The sequence below is a fragment of the Mauremys reevesii genome, linkage group 8 (assembly GCF_016161935.1).
Source record: "Mauremys reevesii isolate NIE-2019 linkage group 8, ASM1616193v1, whole genome shotgun sequence".
Taxonomy (NCBI): domain Eukaryota; kingdom Metazoa; phylum Chordata; order Testudines; family Geoemydidae; genus Mauremys; species Mauremys reevesii.
Genome location: NC_052630.1, coordinates 58,898,812 through 58,919,505, shown reverse-complemented (window position 1 = coordinate 58,919,505; position 20,694 = coordinate 58,898,812).

Sequence of the window (20,694 nt, the reverse complement as noted above, 5' to 3'; positions counted from 1 at the left end):
GTTAGTCTGTGTCTGTCTCCTCACACTGGGAAGTGTGATCCCAGGGGCTGTGCAAACATACCCCATGGCAATGGTTCCCAAACTGGGGTTTGCGAATCCCTGGGGGTTCGCAGAATGTTACAGAGGGTTCTCAAGAAAAATTTCACTAATGGTGGCCAGAGGACCCTGGGCATTGGAGGCAGCAGGTGGGACCCGGTTGCAAGGCAGACAATGCAAACCCCAGGAAGAGTGGGGCTGGCAGTTGGGGCTGGCAGCCCGAGCCCTGCTCCCCATCAGCAGAGAAGCCGGCAAGCTGAACCCCAGCACTCTGTGCGGGGCTGGCAGCCCGAGCCCTAGGGAGAGCGGGGCTGGCCAGTTGGGGCCGGCAGCCCAAGTCCCAGCAGTCAGCAGGACTTGCAGCAGAAGCTCAGTGGAGCTCAGTTGATCGGGGAGGTCAATGGGGTCCAGCAGCAGGAGCCCCCAGGAGTGCAGAGCCGGCAGCCCAGACCCTGGCATGGGGCCAGTAGCCTGAGGCCTGTGGTGGGCAGGGCAGCAGCTGAGACCCCCAGCCATGCAGGTGGCAGGTGGCATGCAGGTGGCATGCAGGTGGCATGCAGGTGGCAGCTCAGACCCCTTGTCGGACAGAGGAAGTTGGTATTTATCTCCCTCTCTTTCTCCCACTCTCATTTGGTATATTTATGCCTCGCAGAGGAAAAAGAAAGTCTAATACTATATGAATTACCACAAATAGTGGAAACAGATGGAAAACAGATGGAAAACATGGGCCATAATGAGTGTCTCTATATGTACCGACTTAATATCCTAGTTTTAGGGTCCCATTTTGAAAAATCTTCTCCACAGTGTACCCACAAATATTTGTATAGCACTGCATTCCCTTGTAGTGTGGTGAAGTAATTTCCTAGGAAGTAACTCTGGCTATGATCCTATGCAAGGGAATAAGAGGCATAAAGAATTTCCCTGTCGCTTTGCATCAGCTACCTCTATCACAGGTCATAAAGCAGAGGGAGGGGAGAGCAGCTGAGATGTTATGTTTCATGTCCATGTAGGTGGAAAGTCAGAAGGGGCGGGGGTTGGCCAGAGTCTTGTTTGACTATTTATCTGAAGTACTTATATTGCTCCCATCACTAGAGTGTCTGTGCACCTCAGTGTTTAATCTATTTATCCACACAATGACTCTGTTAGACAGAGAAGTGCTATTTTCTCCATTTTACCATTGGGAACTTAAGCACAGAGACACTAAAGGATTTGCCCAAGGTCACACAGGGAATTGAACCAGGTCTTCCAAGCTGTAGACTAGTGCTCTAACTACTTGAAAATCCTTTCTGTGTAGCCCTTTAGGACTAGCAGAGTTGGGTCAACACAGAGGGGAAATAAAAATGGCTGACAACTTACTTCTCCTATGGAGCAAAGGGGAAGCATAACCAAACTGTGACACTGAGTCATGACTCAGTGCCTGATCCTGGGACAGAACATTATTCCATATTCAAGGTGGATGGGAAGATACCAATCCATCCCAAATAGAACATATTTACAATGGTTTCCCATGATGACCCTAGGAAAAAGTAAATGTACTTTGCTTTGTGAAGGCTAGTCTGGCTTGTTTTTACTGTTATAGCCCTTGAGAAAGCAAGTAAAACTGTAGGTGCTGAACTAAGTTCAGACCTACTGGGATATGCACAGTGATGGGCAAGTGGAATTGTGGCCTAAATCCCGGGTCTGGAGGGAAAGAATTCCAGAACCCTGCCCACACAGAGGGGATAGCTAGAGGGCTGAGACCTAATGGGGCATGCCTTGAAGAGACCACAGAGGTGACCCCAAAACTGTGACAAAGACTTCATGTCAACACAAAAATTGTCTTATAGGATATCCTCTTTCCACTTATTATTGTCTGGGTAACCTCTCCTATTTGTGATGACCCAACATCACTGTGCCAACTCTGGAAATTGCTTACATGGAAAAGCAGTATATCAGAAATATATTAAATTCATTTTGAAAACTTCTTTTAATGTAGCTTAAAAGCTGGAATTAAGGAGAAGCCGGCACCATGAGACCCACGCTCATGCCTGAATTTATTTTAATCAGAAGAACAATAGGGCATCAGAGCAAATTATCCATTTGTGACGGGGCTATGCTCAGTCCCCGTCCTCTGATACCCCAGAAACTTCTCAGACACACTTTCTTATTGTGTGCAGGTTGTAGTTTATTCTAAACCTGTTTACCAACACCAATATAGCACAACATCTCTGTTTTTACTTCTACTTCTTCCAGCCCTTCTTTACTAGGGCCCTAGGAGGAAAGGAGTTCTCTCTCTCTCTCTCTCTCTCGGGAGTTCCTTCATTCAAGGCTCAGCTAGCCTGATCATCCCCATGTGCAACACTTCCTTCCTGTTTTTTTTAATCAGGTTGGTCAGCTGAGGGCTAATGAGTTCCTACCTCGCCAGCCTTTCCTTCTGATTAGCTAATTATTCAATCAGCTATTACTGGGGGAACTAATTGAGGCTACAGTGATCAGAATGCTGACTCATCTGTCAGATCTCAGCACTCTGTCACACAATTATTCATAAAATGCTAGAAGACATTATATTAGATCAGTTCTCTTTGAATGTCAGCCAAAGAAGGTTCCCCCCAAGCAGTTGCTGTGTTTAAAAAAAAGACAACTAATAGCTACAGAAAATAATTCAGAGACTGGAATATTTCATATTCTAAAAATGTTATGCTTGTTAAGTTAATGATTTATTTATTTATTTCATTAAATATGAACAATGCGGAATGAAATAGACATTACAAATGAATAAAGCACAGAATTTGAAAACCAAGACTTTTAAAACCTGGACAGTCAGAACCATGAATAAACCTGAGTGCACCAATATACGCAAGTTGCCTCTTACCTTATGTGCTACCAAGGACTCATCTGTCATTGCTAATGGAGAAATGGGGAGGGAAAAGGAATTAGAAGGAAAGAAAAGTTTCATTTTTCCATATTTATATTAAGGAAGTAGTGGGATAGAATCAGATTTAAAGACTCCTGGATATAAGGGCAAATGACAGAGCAGGAGAGAAAAATTTGAGAGTAGAGGTGGTAAGAGACCATGGATCAGATAAGGTCACCAAAAGGACAAGTGGAGAGAAGAAAGAGGAGAACCAAGGAGAGAAGACAGTTGCTATAGAGTGGAGATGGTAGAAACAACAGGAAGCTTCCATGTTGTGTGGAATCATCCATAAGAGTGAGAAAATAGCAGAAGGAAAAGGAATGAGGAAGATAACAAGAAAGGGTAGGTGCCTGAGAAGATAGAGTTGTGTTGATGAACTGATGGCTTTAAGGCAAAGAGAGGCTTGATTTGGCTAAGATTTGTGTTCTCAGGAATTGTAAAAACTTCTTGTACACTGTAGTGCCCAGCTCTATAGGGGCTCCCCATACACCACTGCACCATAGGCGGTGGGTATCATAAGCCAGGGGAGGCTAAGCCTCCAATAAACCAGGCCTGTAGCCCTGCCCTAATGGCTCACCCTCACTCCCACTCTCCCCTGAAGCCGGAGGGGTCTCTGCTCCAGCTGGCAGCCAGGGGCTGGGGTGGTCCAGTTCTCAGGCCCGTCAGCAGCCCGGTGCTCGGTCCAGCCAGCATGGCTGCAGTGGGTGGGCTGAGGCTTCTCCAGCCACAGGGGGTATGGAGGGCTCGGGGCTCTGGCGGGGAGGCGGGGCCACGGGCTAGCCTCCACTAAGGGGTGATTCAGCTGCTGCCCAGGCACTGCACAATTGTGATTTAGGGAACAGGGCAGGCTTTGGGACAAAAAGTAGGCCCCACCTTTCATTTTCCTCTCATGGAAGGTGCAGAGATGGTGTTAAGATTTCTCCAGTCCTGAAAGCAGAGTGAGCCCTGAAAAATAATTTTTTAAATCATATAATTTGACAGGAAATAACCTAGAAGTTGAAAGAGTACCTCTGAGACAGAGCAGCAAAATTCAAAATATGTATATAATTGACTATAACTTCTAAAATATGATATTGCTGCCTCCAGAATTGTTGGCCCTAGAATTGATAAAGACAACAAGACAAGGAAAACAAGGAAAAGTTTTATTTTATTATCAAAGGGATTAATGTATGGTCAACACAAATGCCCCAATCAGAAAAGCTGCAGGTTTTACAATAAAACACGGTCTGCCAGTTGTAGTTAAGCCACACATGCAGCAAAAGTATCTCTTCATATCCAAGATTCAGAAGGTGCTCAGTGTATAGATGAAGTAGCTATAAAATATCAGCACGCTACAGCTGCCTAAGCTTCTAGAGAATATAGAAACAGCTAGTTTGTCACAATTTGACAATTACTTCTGTGGCAAAACAGTTATTAGGAACTTTGAAAGATTTTCCCCCACAAGAGAAGGGAAGATATTAACAGAAACAGGTTTGTAAAGCTACAAGGACAGCCAAGCTTACCATAAAGAATTTTTAATGGATTAGGTTCATCTGATGCCAAAAAAAGTATGAAATGACGAGCTAATCAGCTGATCACTGAAGTAAATGAAAATATTTCTAGTGACCGTAATGGGCTTTGAATCAGTTGCTCACTGCTTAGGAACAAGAGACCTGATTGCAAAATACAATTGGAATATTATTATTTGCTAATATTGTGTATTGTGTTAATTATGTTATAAATGACCACATAGCTGGGCTACATCTTCCATAATGCACACAGTCTTGTCTCTCACATGATTCACCACACAGCAGAAAATCTACATTGCATCATGGAAGATGACGTAGTCCTGCAGAAAGCCCAGCATACAGCAGAGAAGAGGAGCTGGAATTATAACATCCACAGAGTAATGTGTCAGAGGGAAATAAAGTTTGTTTATTTTCATAAGTGATTTGAAACTAAACATTTTTGGTCAATTACAAAAAAAAAATCTTACTCAGGTCGAACTGACCTGAAATTAAATATTCCATTTAGATTTTCCCAATGGAAAAATTAAAGGAAAAAAATGGGCAAAATTAAAATGTACCTGCAGCAAATTTCAGTTTTATGGAAACTGCATTTTCCACCAAAGATCATTCCAATGGCAGATTCCTGATAAGCTCTAATCATTACCAATATTTGCTTCCCCTAATCTACGACAATTATCTTATTCATATCTAGGTTATGCCTCAGCCAACGCAAATTCTAAGTCACTAATTTGCTACAGATATCAGGTCATCCTTTCTACCCTAGAAGTTCAGACATGATGGGGATAGAGAGTTAAGTATTATCCTGAAGCCAAAGGCAGCTCACACTAATCATCCCAGTGACCATATATAAATGTTGAATAAATGTTGAACCTGTAACCCTGCAGCATACCAGAAAAAATACCCACTAGTATGTAAAATACAGTTGAGCCACTCAACAGCAAATTCACCTATCCCTCCCACAAAATTTATGATCAATGATATTGTGGCAGATCTGAAAGATTCAGTATGCACATGTTATTTTCACTGTTACCTCCTTTCCTCTTCACACAAGAGAATAAATATATAGAAACAACACAGGCACCGCTGGGTCCCAGATAACCATGTTTACTAAATATGTGTATAAGCTGCAACCCTAAGTACACACACATTGTTCTGGTTGGTTTCTGTCATCTTAAAACAAAAAAAAAACAATGAATGTATGCTGATGAATATAAATATAATGTAACTGGAATATGCTTTATGCAAAAGATTTTTTGTAAGGTATTATTACAACGCTTATAATTTACTAAGTGTGGTTATTCTATTTGTATAAATGTATTACTCTTGTATTTGAAATTAGAACAATAAAATATAACTTTGAGGGCCTATTGTAATTATACAAAGTGTGGACCATCAACGGTGGTTTGGAATCTTGATGGCTCCCATTAATGAGAATAATTGTCTGTAGATGGCTCTATTTTACTTGTAAGTCTTCATGTATACGTCTGTGCTGGCAAGTGGGTAATGAAGCTTTACAGTGACATATGATCATGTCACCTGAACTGAAATCCACCTGTAACCTGGTGCTTTTCCATGGTGGGGGGAGGGGAGAAGGGAACCTAAAGGGACAAAGGATTCCCGCCTTATGCAAAAGATATGTAAGTGGAACAGAGAAGAGGGGGCAGCCATCATGAGAAATCCCCTAGCTACCACCTAAGCTGGAACAAGAGCTGTACCAGGGGAAAGGTTGTGCCCAGACTAGGAAGGTGTCTTGTCTGTAAAAGAAATGTATTAAAACAATTCTGAGGTGAGATTTTATCTGTATTCAGTTTTATTACTGTATTAGACTTAGATGTGCATGCTTTATTTTATTTTACTTGGTAATTCACTTTGTTCTGTCTGTTACTACTTGAAACCACTTAAATCCTACTTTCTGTATTTAATAAAATCACTTTTTACTTATTAATTAACCCAGAATATATATTAATACCTGGGGGGAGGGCAAACAGTTGTGCATATCTCTCTATCAGTTTTACAGAGGGCGAACAATTTATGAATTTACCCTGTATAAACTTTATACAGGGTAAAATGGATTTATTTGGGGTTTGGACCCCATTGGGAGTTGGGCATCTAAGTGTTAAAGACAGAAACACTTCTGTAAGTTGCTTTCAGTTAAATCTGCAGCTTTGGGGCACATGGTTCAGACCCTGGGTCTGTGTTGGAGCAGATTGGCATGTCTGGCTCAACAAGACAGGGCACTGGGGTCCCAGGCTGGCAGGGAAAGAAAGGGCAGAAGTAGTCTTGGCACATCAGTTGGCAGTTTCCAAGGGGGTTACTGTGATCCAACCTGTCACAATATCATCTAAGGTGATATCTGGAACTAGTTCTAAAGAGCCTTGGTGCAGGATAACAGTCTTCTTCAAGCTTATTGCTAGCCCAAATATTTTGCATGAATCAGAGAACTTGGTAATAAGATATTGTAGGGCATCAACACTGAGCCACAAGTGCTGCATTATCTGCAAACAGGTCCCTTATGATCATCTCCTTCTCCTTTATCTTAGCTCTGAACCTGGCAATGTTATACACACCTCCATCACATCTACTGCTAAGACAGACACCCTCTTGAACATCACAGAATGCATGGTGAAGCAGGAATGAGAAGTAAATATTAAACAATGTAGGAGCCAGTACACAGACCTGCTTCACTCCATTGTTGGCGTTAAATGAGTTAGACTCTTGTTTTTCATACACAACAGTTGCCTTCATGCCACTGTGAAAGGATTTCATAAGGTTTAGCAATATAGGTGGACAACCAAGCTTCTTTAGAACAATGTAAAGCCCTGACCAACTTACCGTGTCAAAGGCTTCTGTTAAATCTATAAGACCCATGTACAATGTAATACACTTCTCTGTCTCTCTGCACTTTTTCTGCAGTTATCTTACATGGAAGACCATATCTATGGTGGACCTTCCCAAGCGGAAGCCACACTGGATCTTAGGATAGATTCTCTCAGGTAAAGTTTGCAGCCTAGGTAAAAGAATATGGCTGGAGATTTTTCCCACAATGTTAAGACATATACCTCTGTTGTTATTATGATCACTTCCATCTCCTTTGTTTTTAATAGAGTTGGATGAAATGAGCATCCTTAAAATCTTGTGGAACAGTTTATTCCAACAGAGTAGCAATACCTCATGCAATCTTTGCAGTAAATCTTTGCATATTTATAGATTTCAGCAGGTAAGCAGTTATATCCTGAAGCTTTGTTATTGGGAATCTTTTTGATGCTTTGTTGAAGTTCCTCTAGTGTATGTTTCTCATCCAGCAAAGTCGTAGCTTCAAACCTAGACAATTTGGCTAGCACACATTGGTCTACCACAGCCTCCATGGAGTATATCATTCCATAGTGTTCAATCCACCTCTCCAGTTGCTTCCTTTATCAGTTATGATATTACCAGCCAGAACTTTAAGTGGAGCTGTCTTGTTCTTTGTCAGACCTATGTCCTTTCTAATGCCTTCGTACTATCTAATACAGGGGTAGGCAACCTAAGGCACGCGTGTCAAAGGCGGCACACAACCTGATTTTCAGTGGCACTCAAACTGCCTGGGTCCTGGCCACCGGTCCGGGGGGCTCTGCATTTTAATTTAATTTTAAACGAAGCTTCTTAAACATTTTAAAAACCTTATTTACTTTACATACAACAATAGTTTAGTTATATATTATAGACTTATAGAAAGAGACCTTCTAAAAATGTTAAAATGTATTACTGGCATGTGAAACCTTAAATTAGAGTGAATAAATGAAGACTTGGCACACCACTTCTGAAAGGTTGCCGACCCCGATCTAATGTCTACTGTCACCTGCATCAGCTGCCTGTTGGATGCTGTTGCAGAGACCCAGCCAAAATTCTTGAGCACACCTCCTGGAAGATATTTGAACAACCTATGAGCTTCCGTTAGGTTGTTGAGTAAATCAGTAGTAAGATTAGACTTGTAAGTGATCAGGGCAGATCTTTTCCCCTCAGTGAGTGACAATAGTATCTCCAAATGGTCTACGACCTAGTTGACATTTTTTCTTAGTATTCTTTGCAAAACTCTAGATCACTGCATTGTACATACTTGTCTTCAGGATTTCCCATGCATCTGAAGCAGTTTCATTCATTCAGGCTGTCTTTGCTACTTCTTCATTAAAAAGCTGTTTATTGACAGGATCATTGATTTGATGCAAGTCAATACTAGGTTGTATGGCAGTTTATTATGATGGATCATATTAGCTTCAACTTTCACTTTGCAGCAGACAAGAGAGTGGTCTGTGTCACAGTCTGTGCTTTGAAAGGATCATGTATGCAAGATATCTTTCCAATATGTATGTCTTGTTGGTTCCAAGTCTAGCTCATGCCAGTGCTTGGACCGCATGTGTCTCCAAAATGTTGTTCTTCTGATGTTACCAGCAAATAAGGTGTTGGTCACCAATAAGCTTTGACCGGCTAGGAGCTCAATAACTTTCTGACCATTGTCATTCATATGTCCAATGCCATGCCTACCCAGAATCTCAGGCCAGATCTCAGCATTGGACCCAACTCTTGCACTGAAGTCTCCAAGTACTAAGATGGGTTCCTTCGTGGAATCCTGCCATCAGTTCTTCCAGCTGTTGGTAAAAGTTATCTTCTCATTGCTAGCCTGCAGAGTTGGAGCATAGACACTGACTAGGTTGATGAATCCCCTATGTAGACTAACTCAAAGTGTCATAATACATATGGACACTGCAATCAGACCTTCACACAACATAAGTTCATTTCTGATAGCAAAACCTATACCATACTCCCTCTCCTTATTCTTTCAGGTTTGCCATGCTAGTAAATGGTCTAGTCCCCCTTCCTAATGAAGCCTGTGTCTGAGAGATAGGTTTCCAAAATAGCTGCAATATCAAATTCTGAAACATGCAAGCTTCTTACTCAACACAGCTGTTTTTTTCTCAAATCCAAATTCAAATCAAAGTCAAAGGGGTCAAAGTCTGAATATTCCAATAAGCAATTTTGTTTATAAAAACAGTTGATCCAGAATGTAAACAATGAGGCTGGGCTTGTTTGACCCACCTTTTCTAGGGCCACCCTCACACGAGTGAAGCAAGCGACCCCTAAAAGGACTGCTTGGAAATCTTCGTAGCTGCCCCAAGGTCCTGATGCCTCTCTCAGATCCCTGCAAACATCTTGCCAAGACCTTCAGCACATGTGCCTAGGCAAAGTTATGGAGGAGCAAAGGCTGCCATAGACCTTTTGTCCCTTCCCTTTAGACCACTGAGCCAGAATCCAAAGGCTAGAGCAAAAGTGGACATTCAGAGACACGGAGGTTATAGCTTCTGCCAGAAAGCAACCTAAATAGAGCTGCTAGCTGCCTGTTGCTTCAATGTGACACCTTTGCTGTTAGAGTGAGATCCCTTAGCCTTTCTTCAACCAAAAAGTATCCACAAGGCAGTGAAGGATGCAGTTTAACATCATGCCCAAGACATAAAGAAGTTAGTATTGGCATGAATTAAGTATACTAGTCAAATAATCCACGAGGCTTTGTCAGATTAATGTGCAACCAAATTATTCCTCCTAATGTTAGAAAATAAGACAACTATCAGTCATAATCATTATTTTGATTTTTAATTTTACATAGTAAAAATAAAAATTCCTAAGCAATTTCTTTCTGAAGCATTTTCAGAAAGTTTTGTTCAAACTCTTTTGATGAAGATAAAGGAGTCAATTAACATGTCATTAAATAGACTTCAGATGTAGGCAAGATACAGCCTCAATTTATTAGAAATTGTTAAAGTAATTTTTCAGGTACTGTAGTAGGAAAATGAGTTAAAGATCTTCATGGATTTCTCCAAAGTTATTGTTACCTACAGCTGGTTTGGTTTAAGGTCAAAAGACTAGTTTAGGATTTAGTTAAAATTAAATCAATTTACAACAGTCATATATGATGATAGAAAGAAACTGTCAAAATAATTAGATCCAATTCTATTATAAAGAACCATGTGAGATATTGAAATTCCTAGCAGATAAAAAGGAATTTATTCTCCTCAATGCAAAATGTATTTCTAGTATGGTGGCACCCAAAAGGCCCAACTGCAATTGCAATTCCATTGTGCCAGACATTGCATATACATACAGTAAAATACAGTTCCCCCTCTGTCCCCGCCTCCCTGCAAAAGTGAAAATCTAAAATAGATGAGAAAGACAAAGAGGAGGGAAAGGAAATAGTATTATGTCTGCTTTACAAATGGGGAGCTGAAGTGCACAAACATTAAGGTCCAATTTAGTAAAGTGCTAGTGGATCACATTTTCAAAAGAATGAAGACATATTTTTAAAGTTCTCAGCTTCCAGAAGTTACTGCTGAAAATAATGGGGGAGAGGATGCTGGATGCTGAGATCATTTGAAAAGATGGCCCTTAATCATAAGCTTACTTGTAAGCATCTGACTAGTCTCACTGATGTCACTGAGCCTAGCCCCATGGTTAAAGTTAAGCACATACTTAAGTGATTCACTGGATCAAGCTACAATGATGAGCTCTAAGAGTCTTGTCCAAAAAATCACAGGAAGTCCATAGCAAAATCATAAAAATCATATCATGAGTCTCAGTTCAATACCTTACCAACAAACCATGAAGTTACGTTTATCCACTGATCAAAGAGATTATGCCCCTGGCATACCCAGAGTTAAGATCAAATAACCTTTTTTGAAGTTCAATACACATTTCATACAATTTGACAGGTTATAGCCAATGCCTTTAGCAATTATTTTGTTGAGAGAATTTGAAGCTTCATGGAGAATATATTGGTAACTGAGAAATTTATTTGTAGGATGACTGATTCAGAGGATGGTTCTGCTCTATTTTATTTTAAAGTCTGCCTAGTTTACGGAAATAATCCATGCAATACAAAAACATTCCTACAGCTGCTGGTGCAGATGACTTGGACGGTAATATATTCAAGTTTGCAGATGAAGTATTAGCTAATGCTGAAGCTAAATTTGTTCAGAAGACTCATTAAAAGCTGTCTGCAAAGCCTGGCACACATCTGCTCACAGCCTCTTGCCATGTCATGACTCTCTCTGTGTTGTTGGTTCATTTCACTTTAATACTATTAACAATGTGGTTCCTTTATTTCCAGAGTTTGCCTTTGTGGCTGGAGCAGACAATTAGAAGAAGGGGAATTAATCAAATGAGAAGTTTCACAGGAGTCAACTTAAATCTAACCTATTGACAGGATATTTCTGCAAGGGCCAGATTTTGCCATCCTTACCCACACTGAGTACCTTAATCACATAATTGAAATCAATAGGTCTGGTTGAAGAAAAAGAAATTACTCACCATGAGTAAGGGGAGCAGAACCTGGCACTATATGAAATATTGTATCTTAGCAGACCGAGTCTTGCAAGATTTAAAATAAATAACACTGCAAGAAATAGCAGGTGTAAGCTAGTGGGCCAAGGCACCAGCCAGTGTGTCAAAGAAAGATCCCAGCACAAGGAGAATTTCTTCAGAATGGATTTATTTTCCAAAATCAAAACGGTTCAACACAAATCAAATAAGGCCATGCTGCCTGGCTCCTCCTAAAACCTAAGAAGCATAAGGCTTTTTCTGCCCCTCCCCACACACTATCAGGTATCTAACAGACAAGTCTTCCAGCTCGCTAGTGGGACAAGACCCCGTCTAGGTCTGTTCCGCCTGAGACCCCGCTCCTTCCAGGCCCAGAGCCGCTCCCCCCCACCTTGTCCAGGACCCCGGCCGCGCAGTGTACCAGTAAGTCTGTTATGTTACTTTTACCCTGGCCTACTTTATTTCCATTTCAATTCCAAAAAAAACTCTTGAGTAGAAGGTGTAGGAAACTAAAGTTCTAGATTTATTTACAGCTCAGGTACAGTATGATTATGTAATTATTATCCCATGGCATTTTTTTCAAACCCAGTATAGGGGTTTACTATTACTTGAAATTCAATCTTTATTCCCAAATGTTGAACAGTTAGAATCCCCTTCTGTTGGATAAGCAAACTCCTAATGATTTTTAGGCTTTTACTCAAACACTGTGTGTTACTTAAATAGTTATTCCACATTCTAATATAATTGGATATCTAAAATAATGCCTGCCTCTTGAAATTTCCACCATATGCGTCTGACGAAGTGGGTATTCACCCACGAAGGCTTATGCTCCAATACGTCTGTTAGTCTATAAGGTGCCACAGGACTCTCTGTTGCTTTTTACAGATCCAGACTAACACAGCTATCCCCTCTGATACTTAAAATAATAAGTACAGGATGTGGTTCCTTATATTCTCACACAATAAAGTCTCAAATGCTTCAGTGCCTGCTATGCAGTTCCTTTCGTATTACACTAATTATCTGAATGGTATACATTTAAAAAAAAGATGCTTGGAGGGACTCACTTAAAATCTAGGGATTCATTTTCTTTTGCCTTTAACAAATCTTTATTTAGAATATTGCATCCTAAGGATTTTACCTTTCAAGTTTAAATTATTGCATAATGTTTCAGGATATCAAGAGTGTTATTCACACAAACAATTACACATAGGCTTTTGGAGTCCTTATGTTATTGCTGTTAAGGGGAGATTGTTGGGGCAACTTGGGAGGAAAGAGAGCCTTTCAGAGGTGTAATGGCACACAGACTCTTATTTCTTCATGAGATAAGGAAGGAAGTGTTGGAAACCAGTCCTAATTTTGCATATGAGTCTCTCACATGGGAATCTAGGAGTTGTAGCCCTTATAGCAAGGGATGCCGGGAGCTGCATTTTCCTGAGGTATAAAGTTGGGATTGGAAGAAATGCTACCCATTTGAAGAATCGGTACTGAGCTGACAGGGGGAGTAGCCTGAGTCGTTATAAAGTTCTAGCCTCTCTCCCTTACCACTCAGTGTAGGATCCAAACTTCAGAAGCATGAAGGTCAATTCAGGATGTCTAAATCCCACTTTTTCCATCCTGATTGCATCCTATTTTGTTTATTAATGTAAATTCATGTTTCATTATTCTTATACTTATTAACCTTTACCATCCACTAGGTTCTGAAGGGTGGATTAAATATGCCTAGATTATACCAATCTCTTGCTCAATATGACATGGCCACCTCCACTGTTGTGGTGTCAGTGTTATATGCTTCAGTTTAAAAGATAATTTGCGGCAAGAAGTTTGGAACTGCATGAGATTCCCAGCAAACCAAATTAGAGCATAAAAATGTTAATATAGTCCTGTTTAATGCAGAGGCAAAAGTATGAAATGTGAGGATTTATTACTACCACACACATTAAATAAACAATGAGAATAATGAGTGCCTTCAAACTGCATGACCAGTTAACAGCAGCCACTTGAAACTTTGTAAGAAAGAGAGTGGTTTATAACTGAATTAAAGCAGGATTATTATTATTACATTTAAGACAAGCCATTTACCCAATCCAGAGAGAAATCCAGAGACTAAGAACCACTCGTGTATGCCATTAATGGAAACCATACTGAACCTGATCAAGTGACTTTAACAGCCTTAGAATGTTATAAAACAGAAGATTTACATTTTTAGGTGTGAGGCAAAGAATTCCCCAACCAGCTCAGAAAGACCAATAATCTGGTTGGATCTGATAAACAGCTCTCTGTAGCTCTGAGCTCTGTCCTGCTTTTACTCTCTCCTGCAATGTTAAAACATAGAAAAAAACATGATGGTATACTCTTTCTGCTCATTTCCCACCCTCTCCCCTCCCCTCCAATAAAAATATCTTTTTATTTTCAAGCAGCATTGGTCAGGACAACAGTTTTGTGGATTCATCACAGATAAAGAGCTGAGGAAATCCATTGGGTCATACAATCCTGACAGTACATAAGTGGTCATGAAGGGTATGAAGAGACTCAGGAAAGACTGGGGGCAATAAAAGACAGGTAAACGAGACCTTACCTTCCAAACAACTGTCCACAAAACCCTCATACCTCTCCCCTTGTGCAAAGACTTCAGGTACTACTGTTGCCCTAGCATGGCAGACACTCGTCCCTTGTAGAGTTGCCAAAGATGAAGAGGAAAACGTGTGGGGACAAGAGATTTTAGACTAAAATACAAAAATACATTGCTAGTCAGAACTTGGTAGAATGGCATTTTTTTTAATCTTCATGGGCTCTTTCTTCATTTCCTGGCTGACAGCAACCTAATGGACTATCACTCTGACCTGCACAGCACCATCAAGGTCTATTCTGCCAGGAAAACACATTGCACTGCTAGCAGTGGGGAGATTTTTGTGGGATCATGGCTTCCCTAATTTCACTTGCAATCAATGATTGGGAGGGGGAAATTGAGATAAGTCATACTCTGGACTCCACTCGCTGGGGAGGAGTTGGACAGATGTGTGTGGAGTCCATAGGCACCCATTGGTCTCCGAGGAAATGTCAGTTGCAGTGGCTGTGAACATCTTGTCAACTGTGCACTGCCCAACCTGTAAGAATCAGGGACTTGGACCATGGAGACTAAATCTCAAGTAGAACATATCCTCCACTCCTTCTCTCCCAATAAAGGAATAAATACCCTACTGGAATCCAACCCTTCCTTATTCCTAGAAGTCATTTCAGTATTCTACATAGATTTTATAATGTTGGAATACTAAGTGTTAGCATTTCAATTAAGCCATGCAACAGATCAAAAATGCTTGTGGCAGTATATTATACCTGACAAATATTCTAGTAGCTTCATGTTACCATAAATGTAATATTGAGGGTGATCTGGATGACTTGAAAATTTATTAAATTTGATTTCATCCAACACTGCAAGTAATTAGAACAGTTTCTGCTTACTCTTCTCATTAAAAAGTCAGCTACATTCTCAAAGTCAAAGTATGACTCATTCCTTTTAAAATTAAGAGAGAGAGAACTTTACCCAAAGTTACTGATCAAATTCAATTAAACAAATTTTATTATTTCTAAAAGAGTCTGCTCCAAGCAATGTGATGATCAGGTTATTCCCACTTGGATATAGGAAGCAAAGGACAGAAATTAAATCTACCAGTTTGGGGTGCCCACTAATACACAGGTATTTTTTTAAAAATTTCTTAAATTTAGAAAGTTTTAAAAAGTTCTTTTAACCTAAGGGTCAACTAGATTGTGAAAGACACAAAACTGTCAAGACTGAAATATTCTTTGTATCTTCAGAAGAAGTATGGCATCCACAGTGGTAACACAAGCTTTCCACAAACTACCTGTCAGTATGTCTCTGCTCTCTGGATCAAGGGGCAATTATGGGATAACTCCCTCAGGGATTAGAAGACTTTCCAGGGATAGATTTTGGGAGTTAGATCTCTGCTGTTCACAATTCCCATGGGCATCTGCAAAGTCTCTCACAAGGCTATGTGAAATTGGCAACAATATCCTTCTGGCTTGCAATGGTGCAATGGTGCTGAACTCTGAGATACATATTCAGAATGCATTGTTGCCAACATGACTGAGCAGAGCACTAGTGTGGTCGTGGATCTTAATGGCAAATCCACTAAACAAATATATGCATATGCTGAGTGTGGATGGGCTGATTTGACCTAACTACAGTCAAGATAGCTACATTGAGTTAGGTTCACTGGAGAGCTACACTGATTGTAGACAAGGCCTAGGAGTGAGAACCTAACAATCTCCATGTCATCATAATCTACTCCTGGCCTCTTGAGTCTGCCAACTGCCATTTCTAATGTCAATATTAGATATTTAGCAGTTTAGACAAAATATAAATTCTGTCCCTATAATTTTGCTCCATTTTAGAACTGAAAGCAAACCTTTAAGGGTCTTTAAAAGTTAAGATAAGGGTTAGGGTACCTCTGGTTCCCATTTGACCAAAATGAACCCCATTCAATCTCCCCCAGAGACAATGACTACTCATGCCACAGAAAAATGCTTTTCATAGAAGATTTAGGAATAAGATGGCCAGCTGGACATTACAGGGATAGCCCAGCGGTTTGAGCATTGGCCCGCTAAACCCACAGTTGTGAGTTTAATCCTTGAGGGGCCATTTAGGGAACTGGGGTTAAAAAAAAAACAGTCTGGGGATTTGTTCTGCTTTGAGCAGGGGGTTGGATTAGATGATCTCCTGAGGTCCCTTCCAACCCTGATATTTGATGATTTTATGATAATTCAAGAAGGTGAAGTAAGAGGAGGTAGAAGACAATGAGCCTCCTCCTAGAAAACAATTGGTAGAAAAAGAGTGGGGATGGTCATGAAGATCTTATGGGAAGCATATGAGGAAAAAGGAGGGTTCTGGGTAGCAGAGTAGTACATGTGGGGATTCAAAGATAAAGATTCACATAAAAATGCAAAATAAAGTATATCTTATAGTATCATTATTATGAAGAAATATTCTGTAACGGCACTGAAGAATGCCCATTACAGAGCTTAATTACTTGTGAGTTCTGCAAGATTTGCACCATTTATCACTCTTGGATAAATCTGGCCACAGCTAAGTACAACAGAAATGAGTGCCTAAACCTGCAGGTGATGAACATCGCTACTGAGTTCAGTGGGAGATGAGGATGCTGAGTGTCAGGCCTCAGTTACTTTTTCTAACATGTAGAAGTGTACAATCACCACCTATTGGAAATAAATGAAAAATCTTAGCACTTTTTATAATTAATGATGTCAATTATACAAATGTACATTATGTTTTTGTTTCATTTTCAATCAAACATAATGCTGTTACACAGAGAAATGATATATTCAGGATATCGGTCTTTTCATACATCTCAGGGTTTTTTTGTCACCTTAAATAATTCCAACATCTGTTGCCATATAATTCAGCTCTATCAATGTACAAGCTGTTGATCCTCAGGCAAAGAATACTTATTGAATTCGTAATTACTCTTCCAGCATTCATTTACTTTAGTTTGGCGTTTTTAATGTCCCGGCAGAGTTGCTATTAAAAAAACAAAAGTACATGGAGCTGATTACACTTAATCTCTACTTCAGACTTTCTGGAGGAAGTGAAATAAAAGTGTAATTGGAGCTATTCCCAACGAAATGTAACTGTTGGAAGTTGAGGTCTTGAGGATAGACCTGAAATTTCTTGAGTAGGGTGACCAGACAGCAAACGTAAAAAATCGGGACAGGAGAGGGGGGGTAATAGGAGCCTATAGAAGAAAAAGACCCCAAAATTGGGACTGTCCCTATAAAATCGGGACATCTGGTCACCCTATTCTTGAGAGATGTTATCCCAGTCTACGGTAAGCAGGGTCTAACAAAATATTCAGGTATAGAGAAGCACAGTCATGGCAATAGACCTTCAATTGACCTAATATTTCACAGTTAGAATATAGAGGGCTTCTCCAGTTGGGCAAACCCCAAATTGGGCCCACAAGACTCTCTCATCCATTCTAGCTCACTTGAATGGTGTAGCTTGTATGTGGGTTGAGGAGTTGTGTACTTCAGGTACACTTACAGCCAAGTGCAAAAGGAACACACTACTTAGAATCAAAGGTGTCACAGAATCACACCCAACCCATAGAACAAAGTGCAATTAGAGATCCATATATCCAAACAGGAGGAGTGTGATGCCAGTCCTTTTTCAGATGAAGCCAGCACTAAATAGTAAATACTATAGAACAGCATACATTATTAGTGTAAAACCTGTTGAAGACAGCATAAGAAAGCAAAGGCTTATCATCAGTTCCTTGGGGTTTTCTTCAGATGGGTTATGAGTAAATACTTGCAGACATTTAACACCAAGACTACTGAGAAATATTTTGTTCAGAGAGCCCTACCTATTGGTTCCGTTTAGAAGACGTAGTGAGAGAACCTTTCTAGAATTGTTCTAGGATACACAGACAAACAATCTTCCCATATCAAATTCTGATCTCAGATGCATATGAGAGACCCCCATATTGGCAGACCTGAAGAGCTCTGTGGAGTTTGTAAGCTTGTCTCTTTCACCAACAGAAGTTGAACCAATAAAAGTTATTACCTCACCCACTTTGTCTCTCCCAAATAAGCCATTAGCTTGCATATGAGGGCAGAATTTGGCCTTTCACATTGAAACGGAGGCAAATATAATAGTAACAACCTTACATTTATAAAATAAGACTGGCTCTAGGTTTTACTTAAACAAAATTGTTTCTCCTTTTCCTAACATTTTTTTCCCCTCTGTCAATGCACCTCATCATTTAGACTAAACTACATACACTATGGCCACAGTAAAGACCAAGAATAGAGGGTATTGGACAATAAGCCTAATTAAATGTTATCTGTGTGAAATAATACGAGTCTATTAACAATCCTAACAGCATGTTCAAAAGAACCAAGGACCCTCTCACTATTAACACCACATCCCTTGTTAATATTCTTAAAGTTATTAGTTCTTGTTCTAAATTTAATCCCATTTATTATGAGCATTTTTAATATGTTGGCACAGAAATATATTTATAATTGTTATATTTTCTCACTTAATGGGTTATCCAGCCAGGTTAGTAAGTTGTTCCTGACTTTTCTTCCCATTGTAAAATGCCAGAATGGCAAGCTGGCCTTAAAAAAAAAAAAGAGTTTTGTCTCTGATAAGTAAGATTAAATCACCCTTATTAATGGGAAGTGGTTTCACTTTGGTCTAATTAAACAATAATGAGCAATAGCATGTTGGTTCTTCAATGAATATTTAATAACTGACTGGAGTATTTATATGATTGACCCATTAAGTTAATCAGTGGATGTCCCAGGGTATCAACAAGTGATACTGTACTTTGCGTTATGGCTGAAATAATGAATGAAAAAAGAATTGTTGAGCTATAGAGAAAAAAAAAGGCTGACATTTCTGCAGCTTCTTCTAAAGGACACAATGCATAAAAATGTATAATTTTTAAGACCTCAGCTCTTCTGCTCTTAGTTTGGGTCCTGCATTTGAGCAGCAGTTGTCGACAGATTGTCCATTCAAATGACTGGAAAATTAATAGATGTTAGGTACAATTTGATCTGTGCAACAGTAGGGTATAACTTTTCTCTCACACAAGCTCAGGTCACTGAAAGAGTTAAATCCTTTCACATGCTTTAACTAGTATGGAAAGTTAACCACCACAAATCATAATTTGAAAAATATTTTTTAAAAATGAAAAAAACCTAATTTATCTAATGAATATCCAAGGATTATTAAGACAATGTAATGAATAGAATGAACACCTGATTGTGAAAGATAGAAAAGCCATAAATAATTTCAAAAAGGTCTTCCTTTATTTATACAACCACCTCTATATTCCACATATACTCATTATGTACCTTGTTTAGACTGGAAAACTTTCAATGATGCCTTTAAAATGTCAAGATTTTATACAGCTGCTTTAATCTCAGTTCACTTATCCGACAATGAACAAGCACAGATGTTTTATTATATCATTTAGCATTCTGAAAATGCTGTACTCTGTGTTTATGTTATTTGGTGGAAATATTATTCCTACTGGAATAAAATGGAAATGGATGGTTTTTGTCCGCTTGTTCTGTTTTTTTTAAAAAGATGTATAATATGTATAACACAATACTCTGTTCTGTTTTTTTTTCCAGCTGATTTAAAGCCAAAGTTATATTTTTAATTTGAAGTTAAGGACTAGATTCTAATATTTATGCTGTAGTCACACTCAGATTAAGAAAACTCTCATTCTTTCACCCATAAAAGAACTACGCTGATCTTGGGCATATTCTGGAGGAACAAGGAGAACTACTTGCTCTTTTACTAGCAGGTAGGCAGTGAGTGGCAGGGAAAAGGTTCTACCTGCTTATACATGGGTCATGGTTGTGCAGGCAAGTAGTAATTTACAGCAGAACCCATTGGCAATATGGAAAAAGCAGGGGAGAAATTGTGCATCGGAGAGGTGTCTGGGGCAAACTGCCTCCTGATGCTACTCCAGCTTTCAGAATAGCCCTTGCTCATGTGCGTAAAGGGCCAGTCTAGTTAGCTTTTAGATGACATTGCCTGGACTAGAAAGAAAGCCTCATAAGGAATCACAATTACATTTAAACATTCTTCGCTAAATTAGAATTTAACTTCACTCTGGGAGAGGTGACTCTGTTTCCCCCCCCCACCACACACACACACACACAAACTGTGGAGGCTGCAAATAATTTTCCTTTAACAAAATAAGCCCAATTTGTTGAATGTCAATAGATTTCTGCGTGTGTCTTCAGGTCCTTTTGTTTCTATGATGGACAAGAATTTAGGACCTTACTACTTAACTAACTTAAATGTTCAGGTAACCTTAGACATAATTCCCTATTCTTCGTTATGTGAAGGTCCACATA